This window comes from Marmota flaviventris, chromosome 5 (genome assembly GCF_047511675.1).
Source record: "Marmota flaviventris isolate mMarFla1 chromosome 5, mMarFla1.hap1, whole genome shotgun sequence".
Classification (NCBI taxonomy): domain Eukaryota; kingdom Metazoa; phylum Chordata; class Mammalia; order Rodentia; family Sciuridae; genus Marmota; species Marmota flaviventris.
This window is the reverse complement of record NC_092502.1, coordinates 4232003-4244638: the sequence shown is the minus strand read 5'-3', so window position 1 is coordinate 4244638 and position 12636 is coordinate 4232003. Positions and strand designations below refer to the sequence as shown.

Below are 12636 nucleotides of genomic sequence, written 5' to 3'. Positions count from 1 at the left end.
TAAAGATGCATTTCAGCATCATCCTAATTTGTCTGAGTAAAGTTCAAGATTAGGGCAAATGCTCTTCATATCTGGGTGATACAAGTTAAATTGCCTACTTTAATGTCACTTTGTGTGAATATGGATCCTTTATAAAATGTGTAATTTAATCAATGTGTCTTTTAATGAGTAAATATAATTTATTTGTTGAAATCATTTGTGGAGGCATACATTAAAGATTCATCAAATACATTGCAGTACCTGTATCAAGTATTGTCACAGAGGAAAACTTACCAATCAAATCTGAAGAAAACTTACACTCACATAATATGCTATTATTCAGAGAAGTGTCAAGCAAAATTCTAAGCACTGTGGTACCTAACTGTATCAATTTAACTACTTTGAATATATGCAATAATTCAATACTAAAGGGGTTATAACCAATCTATTTGGAACATGAGAAGAGTAATTCCTTGTCCATGAATAAACAGAGAGCCCTGTTTACCACACCCTGTGTTCCAACAGTCAAATCCATCCACTAGAAAGAGCACCTAGTGCTTTCCTGGTGGTGGCAGCTGCCAGTCTTTTATTATATCCATGAGTGACTCAGTGTGAGGGACAAAGCATGCAGCATGAATTGCAGGTCAGCTCTATGGTTTACCTCCCACACATCTTACTTCTGTGACATCTATGCTAATGTGCCATTATGCTAATGACCATTATTTCTTGGCCTAAATTTCTGATTGGGTCAACTATAAAATTCCCCCCAGTTTACTGTACTTCTTTCTTAAAGTACATCTGTCTGTACTTGTTCCCTGAAACCTTATGGAAGTGTATTTGCTCTGATGATGATGATGATGATGATGATGATGATGATGATGATTATTCGTTTTAACCAAAGATTGTACTTAAGGTCTCATACCCAGTCCTTTTTTTGGGTTTTACTTACAATGGGGTCTTGCTAAGTGGTTTCAGATCTTGCTCCCTTGTTAATGCTGTCTTGGAACCTCTGATCCTCCTGCCTTAGCCTCCTGAGGCACTATGATTGCAGGCTTGCACCACCACACCTGTCTTGTGGCACTCTTTCATCACCTCCCACAAGTTATTTCTCCCCAAGTATTCTAGTGCCCTCACTGGCATATACTTTGAAATTATCAATAATAAATGACATATGCTGAAGGACAATTTTATTTAGGTTTACTTATATAACACAGTGAGAAAAAATATTTATATAATATCACATTCAAGATTTTAAATTACAAATTCTGGAAAAAAATTTGTTCACCATTACACTAATATGAATATATGGAGAAATACATAAATGTACTTATTACCTAAGAAAATACAAAATAATAAACATATATGATTAATTGATGAATAGACTTATTAAAGTTTTTAGGCAAGGGAATTCTTGTGGTAGGAGCAGATGAGCACCCCAGCACTGACTGCTGCAGGAAGCCTTGAATTGCTTAACAGGATCCAACCATCCCCACACTGTGTCCCATGGATTTTGGTTCTCACTTCCCCAATGTTCCCTGCTAGAACAGAAAGATCTTCAAAGAACCCCAGATAAATTCTGTACACTCCACCTTTACATGCATTTCATCTACAACTATAGCTTACTGAATCCTAGTGAGTGTTACTGGACATTTTACATAGATGAGAGGGCTACTTAAATTAATTTTAAATTTAATGTAAAAAGTTGGAAAGAAATTAAATTATAAACACCAGTTCTTTTTTGTACAGATGGTATTTTTTATTTGTCCTAATTAATCAGTTTCACATGGCAGCAGAAGGCATTTTGAAACATTGAGCATAATTGGAGCACAACTTCTCATCATCTGGCTGTACATGAGGCAGAGTCATGTGTGGTGCAATCACACATGTATATATAATAAAAATGTCCTCATTCCACTGTCTTCCCAGCCCACACTTCCCTACCCTCACTCCCCTCTGTCCAATTTAAAGTTTCTGAATTCTTCTCTAGCCCATCCACCATTACAGATCAGCATCTGTGTATCAGAGAAAACATTGGGCTTTTGGTTTTTAGGAATTGGTGTATTTCCATCAGCATGATATTCTGCAGCTTCGTCCATTCACCTGAAAATGTCATAATTTCATTCTTCTTTAATGCTGAGTAATATTCCCTTTATATATACCATATTTCTTTTATCCATTCATCTGTTGAAGGGCAGTTAGGTTGGTTCCATAGTTCAGCTATTGTGAATTGAGCTGCCAAAAATATTGATGTGGTTGTGTCACAAAGTTTGCTGACATTGTCCTTTGAATATAAACCAAAGAGTGGGATAGCTGGGTCAAGTGGTGGTTTGTAGGAGATTTACATTTGAGATTGGGTCTCTGATAAACTTCATGACTGTGGCACATTTGGTGGTTAGGAAGTTTCTGTGAAAAGGTGCAGAATGCCTGGCTGCTGGAAAACTTCTATGTTATAGACATGGGGATGCCTGACCACTATAGCAATGCTCTTCCCTGAGGGTTTCCATCTTGATCTTAGGCACATAGCTCCTGGGAATAGAAGAATTTCTTGGCTAGATAACTACAATTTTTTATCAAGCATGCTTGTGGGACTGCCCACCTAAGAGTAACTTCAGAAAACAGACTTTCTGGAGAGCTGCACAAAGCTCCTGACATTGCATATTGTAACTATGAAATGTAACTGCAGAATAAGCAATCTTACTGATACTCCAAATAATAATGTGGTTGTGGTACTAACGACCTAATGTAACCTATTGATATAGATAAATGTGGCCACTTGGACAAAGAGTAACTCTTCCACCTTGTTTCTATGTCTCTTTTGAGATTCTTTTCAGTGGTTCCATTCTAAATTTTCTGTGGAATCTCCATACTGTTTTCTAGAGGGTTTGCACCAATTTTCAGTCCCACCTGCAATATATAAGTGCACCTTTTTACCCATCTCCTTGCCAATGCTTATTTGTATTCTTGATAATTGCCATTCTGATTGGAATGAGATAAAATCTTAGAGTAGTTTTAATTTTTTTCTCTAATTGCTACAGATGTTGAACATTTTTCATATATTTGTTGATCAGTTGTATTTCTTCTTCTTGTACAGTGTATGTTCAGTTATTTAGTCCATTGATTAAATGGATTATTTGTGGGTTTCTCCTCTCATTTTTTGAGTTAAGTTTTTTGAGTTCTTTATATATCCTGGAGATTAGCGCTCTACCTGAGTTGAATGTGGTAAAGATTTTCTCTCATTCTGTAGGATGTCTTTTCATGTTATTGTTTATTTCTTTTCTGAGAAAAGAAATAAAGTTTGACTCCATTCTAAAAGTTGGCCCAAATTTTTATCATGTCAGCTTAGCACTGGACTTCCTTAACAAGACTCATAAAGCTCAAGAAGGAAAATTAAGAATCAACAAGTGGCATGTATTCAAACTAAGAAGCAAACAACTGTTCTATTGAAATGTATACCTCTTGATGAAAGATATTGAATATTTAACACCTGTTTTAAGATGTTTTGTATCATAAGATCTGGTAGCAAATATACAAATAAAAGGAAACATTGGTATAAGGACTTTGTGATATCTCAAATTTTGTGTCAAATAACACAAAACCCTCCAGGTGCATGAGAATGGTATAAAATTTCTGCAGAATTGAGCAAAAATATTTTATTTGTGTATTAGTCATGAACAAAGAAATAGATTTTTATAGTAATACAAATTATGTGAAAGATATCTATTGGAAAGAGAGCTCTTCTGAAATATTAACTCTACCCTTTAAGGAAACAATATTTAAGAGTACTTGCTAGAGCCTTTATTGTGATTATGTTTTTTCAGTGCTTTGAGAATCAAAACTTCAGAAGAAAAAAGACTTAGAACAACATATAGTTAGAAATTTGATGAGAGTTTAGCAACCAACAAGAAAATGTAGTAACTTATTCTATAGTGTGTTTTATGGTAATATTCCTGACTGAGACTATTATGCCAGAATATTCAGAATTTTCTAAGTTTTATAAAGACTTTAGAATATTTACATTAATACCAGAGATATATTGCATTGTAAAAAAAAAAAGCAGTTGTTTATATTAGTAGAGTTAAAAACCAATTTGGATCAGAGTTTTAAAGGGATTGTTTAAAAAACTAGGGCCAAGGAAGTTGTAATTGTAATAGATACCAGCATGTAAAGACATGCTAAGCAATTCACACAGAGACAGCAGGAAAGTGGCTGAGATCATCTAAGGATATTTTTTCTTTCTTTTTGCAGTACTGGGGATTGAACTGAGGCTCATTCAACCACTGAGGCATATGTTGGAGACAGGGCCTCACTGAGTTGCTTAGTGCCTTGCTGTTGCTGAGACTGCTTTTTTTTAAATTGGTTGTTCAAAACATTACAAAGCTCTTGACATATCATATTTCATACATTAGATTCAAGTTGTTATGAACTCCCAATTTTACCCCAAATACAGATTGCAGAATCACATCGGTTACACATCCACATTTTTACATAATGCCCTATTAGTAACTGTTGTATTCTGCTACCTTTCCTATCCTCTACTATCCCCCCTCCCCTCCCCTCTTATCTTCTCTCTTGAACTTGCAATTCTCCTGCCTCAGCAGCTGTTGGGATGATATGCATGCACCACAGTGCCTGGTGGTATTTTGTTTTTGTTCAGGTACTTTTGTCACAGCAATGCAAAGCTCACTGAAACAGTTTCTAAACATAATCATAGAGAGTGTAGAGTGTTTACCAGAGAAGTCAAGTACGGCAAAACATAAGATAATCAAACAAATCAGACAAATTATACTAGAGAATAAAAAATATGTCCACAAATAGATATGTTGATTAAAATATTTCTGGCATATGCAAATAATCGTTTGTCCTTAATCTTCCAGAAATGAACAAATGATGCATACTACAAGGTCGACTAATTTCAATGATGTTATGCTCACTTCAGCCAGAATACACATCATATACTGAGTGACTTTATTTATATGAAATTTCACAAATATGTAAATTCAAAGATACAGAATACATTTAGGGTTTTCCAGTGATTGCAATTAGGGATAATATAGAAAATGTGTGTAATATGTTAGGTGGTCAATTTGAAGTAAAAAGTATTATGGAAAAAGATGTAGCTGGAAATCATACAATTATGCAGTGTGATAACTCACACTGACTTGAGAACCATAAACTGTTACAAAGGTTAATTTTATATCATGTGGATTTCATCTTAATGATATGATTTTTTTTTTGCTGCTGAACTAGAGGTAGTTTTAGATGTTTTCCTCTTACAGGTTGGTACAGCTGTCCACCACACTTAATGTTAACTAATCCATACAAAGACCTACCACTGACACTGAGGTGAAGGAGGGCAGAGATGAAAACACACAGTGAGCACCATCAGTCTCTCCTCAGTGTCATTAGTTTCTCAATAACGACTAAAGTCAATGCCCAGCAGAGGAATTCCCGTGTGTCATCCACTGTCCATGCTGGCACATGGCCAGGTCCTCTCTCCTGGGCTCTGCAGGTTCCACTGCCTGGTGGTGTGCTCAGGCCTCCTGCTGTCTCTGCAGGCTGAGCTCTGGGTTCCCAGGAGCCCTGCTCCCACTGGCTAGGCACCATGCTCACAAAAAGCAGTGGTGACCAAGCTCCCAACATCCTACATGGCAGTGGGCTGACTGGACAGATCCACCCTGGCTGCAGACACAGTGGATGGGAGAAGCCAAGGAGAGATGTGGTTCTGAACCATCATGGAGAATAGGAGACATTCAGTAGTGAGGACTTGGCATTTAGAGTCCAAATGCATCTAAGATTCATAATTATTCTGCTGTGAAAATTGCAATTTCATCCAAAGAGTCAGCTAGCCCAGGAAGGGTTTGGTGAATTCTGAGAAGAACACAGGAAGCACAGAGGTCCTTATAACTGCATTATGGTGTTTGCTGTGATTGCCATGGCTTCAATAGGAACACCGGGACCTTGGGGACATCTGCATGGTGTATGGAAGTAAAGTGTGTAATAGTTCTTTGTGTTGCTTCTTGTTGGTTTAAAATTCTTTTCTTCGGATTACTTTAACTTTTAGTACACTTAGATAACACCCAAAGTAGTTTGCATAGAAATTCCATAGAAGACTAATAAAAATATTCACATTAAGACAACAAGAATAAAATGCAAAACATGGTATAGGATAAAGAGGTAGAGAGGAATGATTTTATATAGCTGATACACATGCACATAAGTCAATAACTGTGGGAAATATATTTAATGTAGTAGGCAAGATTCATTGAAATATTTTGACCATTAATCTCACTCCTTTCTTTTGTTCACAAATACATGTTTTCAATTATTTCTTTGTTTGTTTGGTGTCAGGGATTGAACCCAGGGCTGCCTAATCATTGAGCAACATCCCAGCCCTTTTGAACATTTATTCTGAGACAGGGTCTTGACAAGTTGCTGAGGCTAGCTTTGAACTTGAAATCTTCCTGTCTCAGCTCCCTGTGCTGCTGGGATTATAGGCATGCACCACCATACCCAAGCTTTCAATTATAGTCTTAATTTTTTATACTAAATATATGTTACGTATGACTATGAGGGTGTGTGTGTCCAGTGGTATAAATATAAAAATAAAGTTGCGTAACATTTGGAAGCATATTTTTTATTTTCAGAATATATGTACCTCAGCATTTTTAATGACTTATCAGAGACACTAATCAATAATTCCTAATACGGAAAATATAATTTAGAAAATAATTTATTCTTGTGTCTTCCAAACCAAATAATATTTGCAGTTTTGAAGTGCTCTTTTTATTTTGTAATTCATTATTTGAAACACTATCAAGAGAAATTAAAAAGAGAAACTCTCAGCTTTTACCACTTACAGAGAAAGCACCTGGGCAGTCCCTCTTCATGTTCCTGGAGTTAAAAAATGCTAGTTCTCCTCACAAACATTGTGCTGACTCTCACTTTTACCAACCCTTTCTGTTATTTATACCTGCATCTTATTGTCTTTATGAGAGAATTCTCTATAGGCATTTTTGCTCCTTAAATGAGAATGTAGAATTGAATCACACCAAAATATTAAGGCCAATCTATGCAATCTAAGCCATAATTTTATTTTAAAAATCCAGGTTCAAAAAGTCATCCTATCTTTAGAATCTACTGAAATTATCTGAGGCTCTCTGTAAAAATTAGGCGGTGCTTTGTGCATTTATTTTATTGTATTTTTACATGACTTTGGATTGGTGCTCCATAAATGGAAGTTTTTGAAGATTGATATATAAAAAAAAAGAAAGACAAATTCAGAAGAATTTATCAAACCATAGCTAAATCACACAAAGGAGGACATCGAGTAAGTTAAGCCTCAAACTGGTTTGTGGAGAATTTGATGAGTTCTATTGGAGAAGGAAAGGCAGTATTTGGCTTAGTGTAGAAAACAATAATAAAGAAAGAAAATGTCTCTGTAGTTTTATGCACTTCTAGATTTGAACCCATGTTGACATCCCATCTGTATGTGACAGGATGTCCTGGGGTGATCAACAGGAGCTCCTATAGCTCCTGGAATCCAGTTTAAAATGTAAAAAGTCTGGCAGATTTCCTTATTAGTTAGTCTCATCATATATCACATACAGAATTTTTCATATTAATTTGAATTTTTATATATGTACCATATTATGTTTTTTCCTTCACAGTACTCAAATCATGTTTTTTAAAAGACAATCTTTTACTAAAACTCAGTATCTGCAGCAGATTTTGCCATATTATAAACCATTAGTAAATATTTGTCAAGATTGCCTGCTTTGAAAAAAATCTTCTTTCTGCACAGAAGTGGGGCTATGTTATTTCAAATGAACACATACTGTATTTCTTACAGAAGTGAAGAAAGGACATCACTGATTTAGAAGTACTCACTTGTAAATTAGTGGAATCAAGAAACTTAGTTCATATTAGCAGTTAGTCAATTGTGCTACATTGCATTTTTATTAACTACTATGCATGAAGTCACTTACTTGCTACTAAGACAATAAAAAGATGAATGATACAAGGTCCAAAATCAAGGAATTTATACCAGTGATTTGAGTGATTAGTACGCATCGATTTACTAAAAGGTAAAATAACATGTCGACTTCTAACACTAACAGAAAAATATAAGAAAAATTAAAGACTAAGAAAGGGTTTCAGAGAAAAGTTACATTTTAGTCTCTTTAAAGAGCAGTATATACTAATGGGGACAATTAAATCAGTTATGGCTTGGTAGAAAAGGGGCTCTGTCAACAAGTTCCAGGGTATGGTGTGAACAAGAAAGTCACTGAAGTGTGAGTTCAGGTTTGTGTCAGGGAATAATGGGGGATGGGGCTAGCAAAAGATTGCAAGTAGATTAAGTAGGACACCTTAACTTCACCCACACTGTGAAATTAACAATAATGTTCACGAGTCTGGCCACCCACCAATGACCTTGGGGGACACATACATTTTCAGAGGAGCCCAGGCAGGCTCAGCAGGAAGGTCTCTTTTCTAAGGGTGAGTGTGGTTACCCTGGCAAGGTGCTGAGATGGACTCAGGTTGCAGAGGGCTGAGGAGATAATGATTTTGGTGACAAAGGATTGAACCAGTCTGAGATGCTGCAGGAGTGCTATAACTATGAGCAAAACATTCCTTGTACGGTATGCAGTCAGTAACTTTCTGTACACTTATGATAACTTTAAGAAGATTGGTATATAAGGGGAGGTATCAAAAAGAAAAGGAACAATGATTGTCTAAACAAAGGAATCTTCAACTTCATGGTGCTGAGCACTGAGTAAAAACATATTAAGGTAAAAAGTAGAAGTTTAGTGGAATGTCAGCCTCTAAAGTCCTTACACTGATCTACTGGAGAGAAAAATAGCCCTTGGGGGAGCTGAAACAGGTCTGGCTAAGCATGTGTGAGTTTTCATGTTCATGATGATAAAGTCTCTGACACCATTCTTACAAAAATATTTATAAATTATAATTTGAATTATTTAGTGTGGATACAAAGGCCAAAAAAGTGGTGAAAATGCATTTATGGAAGACAATGAGGTAATAAAATTACAGAGAATTAAAGAATGCATTGTCACACAGGTGATCAAACAGGAGAGAAGGTGACCAATACTTGCTAGTGCTCTGCTTAAGAGTCTCAGGAGGTCAGAGGAGCCTTGATGGGGAAACTGAAGACAAGCCCTGAAGGCCACACGTAGACCATGGGCTGCAGGCCTCCACACCTGCACTGGGAGATGCACTATGCTTAAAAATGATTAAAAATATCAGAAAAAGAAGAGTGACCTTCCCTCTGCAGGGAAAGCTAATGCGAAATACAAGAAAACACTCTGGACATATGTAAAATATTATATGTAAAATAATTGTATTAATTATTTTTTCCTTCCTCTCTCATCTATTTATCTTACCAGGCAACCAGAATTTCCAGCAAATGGCCAATGCCACCATGGTAACTGAATTTCTCCTCCTGGGCTCTCCTGAGGGCTGGGATCTGAGTTTCCTCTATTTCACAGTATTCCCAATGACCTACCTGGGTACCTTGTTAGGGAACCTTCTCATCATCATGGTCACCACTGCTGAACAGAATCTGCATATGCCCATGTACTTTTTCCTCAGGAACCTGTCCATATTGGACATGGGTTTCATTTCCATCACTGTCCCCAATGCCTTTGTCAACTCTCTCACTATCAACTGGGTCATTTCAGTGACTGCTTGTGCAACACAGATCTTCTTGGTCCTTTTTGTGCATAGGTAGAGATTTTGATTCTCTCCATCATGGCCTGGGACTGCTATGTGGCCATCTGCCAGCCCCTCCAGTGAACCCTCAGTTTTGTGTCCGAATGACCTTGGCTTCCCTGCTCAGTGGTGTGCTGTATTCAGGTGTGCACACTGTGAACACATTCTGGCTGTCCTTCTGCCAGTCAAATGTGGTCCATAAGTTCTTCTGTGACATCCGCTCTCTGCTGAGGTTCTCCTGCTCTGACACCACCAGCAACAAGTTTCTTATTCTTGTCTCTGCTGTGGTCATTTGTGGTGGTTGCTTTCTTTTTATTGCCATGTCATACATTCACATATTTTCTGCTGTGTTGAAATTTCCCACCAGAGCCCCAGGGAAAGTCTTCTCCACCTGCACCCATCACATTCTCGTGGTGTCCATTTTCCTCAGTTCTGGCTCAGGTGTGTTCCAGAGGTCCTCAGCAACCTCTGACACCCTCCAAGACATGGTTCTGTGTGCCTTTTACACCATAGTTCCTCCCTTCCTGAATCCTCTCCTCCACAGTCTCAGAAACAAACAGGTAAAGGAAGCTGTGAGGAGAGTAATGCAAAGACAGTTGTTGTCAGGGAAATTATAAAGATGCCATTCAGCATCATCCTAATTTCATTGATCATGGTTCTTAATTGGATACAATCCTCTTCATATTCGAGCTTTACAAGTTACTCTGTCTGTCTACCTTTCTATTGCATTATTAGAAGCTGAGTTATTTTGTAAAGTATATTTCTGTAACTTACCATATCATTTCAAGGTTTCCTTCATAGATTGTGTAATTTCATCAATGCATCGTTTAATGATTATATATAATTCAATATATTTGCTGAAATCATTTGTGGTTATATATTTTAAAGAATCATCCCATATGTCAATTACCTATATTAAATACTGTCACCAAGGAAAACCTATCAAATCTGGAGATTGCTTATTCCTATATAATTTGCTTTTATTCAGAATAGTGTAGAACCTACTTGTAAACACTGTGATACATAATTTGTCAATTTACTTATTTTAAAATATATAAAAAATCAAATCTTAAAGAAGTTATAGCCAAAATGTAAAGAATTTCACAGTAACATTTTCTCCATCTGAACCAGGCAAAAAAAAGAGACTCCTTTCTGTGAAGTAAAGAGTGGCAATGGTTAATGCACCCTGTGTCCCAACATTGACAACTTTCCACAGGGAACAGCAACCTGTGCTTCTTTGGCCATGACAGGGGCCAGTCTTTGATTATGTCTATGAATTGAGGTCAGCTTTCTGATGGTTTGTCTTCCACACATCTTACTCCTGTAGTGTTGTGCTAATGACTTATCCTAATAATCATGGAGAAATAAACGATAGTTGTCTGGCACATGTGTCTGGGCCATGCCAACTCTTACATTTCTTCACTTTTCTCAAATTTGTAATGTAAACCTCTATCTTTATTTGTGATAGTCATTTTGTTGTTTTTGTTGTTGGTAGTGTTTTATTATTATTTTTTTAAATTTAGTTTGTTATATATGACAGCAGAATGCATTACGATCTCTACTGCACATATAGAACACATTTTATATTTTTTATATAAATGACAGCAGAATGCATTATAATTCTTATTACACATATAGAGCACATTTTTTCATATCTCTGGTAATATATAATGTATGTTCATGCCTATTCATGTCTTCATACTTGTACTTTATATAATGATGTCCATCACATCCCGCCATCCTTGCTAACACCCTGCTCCCTCCCTTCCCCTCCCATCCCTCTGTCCTATGTAAAGTTTTTCTTTTCCTCCCATGCTCCCCTCCCTACCCACTATGAGTCAGTCTCCTTATGTCAGAGGAAACACTCGGCATTTGTTTTTTTTTGGAATTGACTAACTTCACTTACCATTATCTTCTCCAATGCCTTCCATTTATCTGCAAATGTCATGAATTTATTCTCGTTTACTGCTGAGTTATATTCCATTGTGTACATAAGCTCCATTTTTTATACATTCATCTACTGAAGGGCATCTAGGCTGGTTCCACAGTTTAGCTATTGTAAATTGTGCTGCTATAAACATTGATATGACTGTGCCCTTGTAGTAGGCTATTTTTAAGACCTGTGGGTATAGACTGAAAAGAGGGATAGCTGGGTTAAATGGCGGTTCCATTCCAAGTTTTCCAAGGAATCTCCACACTACTTTCCATATCTGCTGCACCAATTTGCAATCCCGCTATCAATGTATGAGTGTGCCTTTTCCTCCACATGCTCCCCAACACTTATTGTTGTTTGTATGCATAATAGCTGTCATTATTAAAGGAGAGAGCTGAAATCTTAGAGTAGTTTTGATTTGCATTTCTCTAATTCCTAGCAGTAATGAACATTTTTTCATAAATGTGTTCATTAATTGTATATCATTTTGTGACAAGTATCTGCTCAGGTCCTTGGCCCTTTTATTAATTAGATTATTTGCTTTTTCGTGTTTAGCTTTTTGAGTTCTTTATATATCCTAGAGATTAGTGCTCTATCTGATGTAAGAGGGGTAAAAATTTGCTCCCAAGATGTAGGCTCTCTATTCACCTCAAAGATTGTTTCTTTTGCTGAGAAGAAACTCTTTAGTTTGAATCCATCCCATTTATTGTTTCTTGGTTTTAATTCTTGCACTATAGGAGTCTTCTTAAGGAATTTGGGGCCGAATCCCACATGATGAAGATTAGGGCCTACTTTTTCTTCTATAAGGCGCAGGGTCTGTGGTTTAATTCCTAGGTCCTTGATCCACATTGAGTTGAAGTTTTGAACTTTTTTAAAGTTTTTTTTGATGGTGAGAGATAGAGATTTAATTTCTTTTTGTTGTGTATAAATTTTCAGTTTTCCCAGCACCATATTTTGAAGAGGCTATCTTTTCTCTAATGCATGTTTTTGGCACCTTT

General features: G+C 36.6%; 1 pseudogene; it reads left to right on the top strand.

The window, feature by feature from the left end:
- The first annotated feature begins 9400 nt into the window (after positions 1 to 9400).
- Positions 9401 to 10322, top strand: LOC139705833 (olfactory receptor 14C36-like; annotated as a pseudogene).
- Positions 10323 to 12636: the final 2314 nt, after the last annotated feature.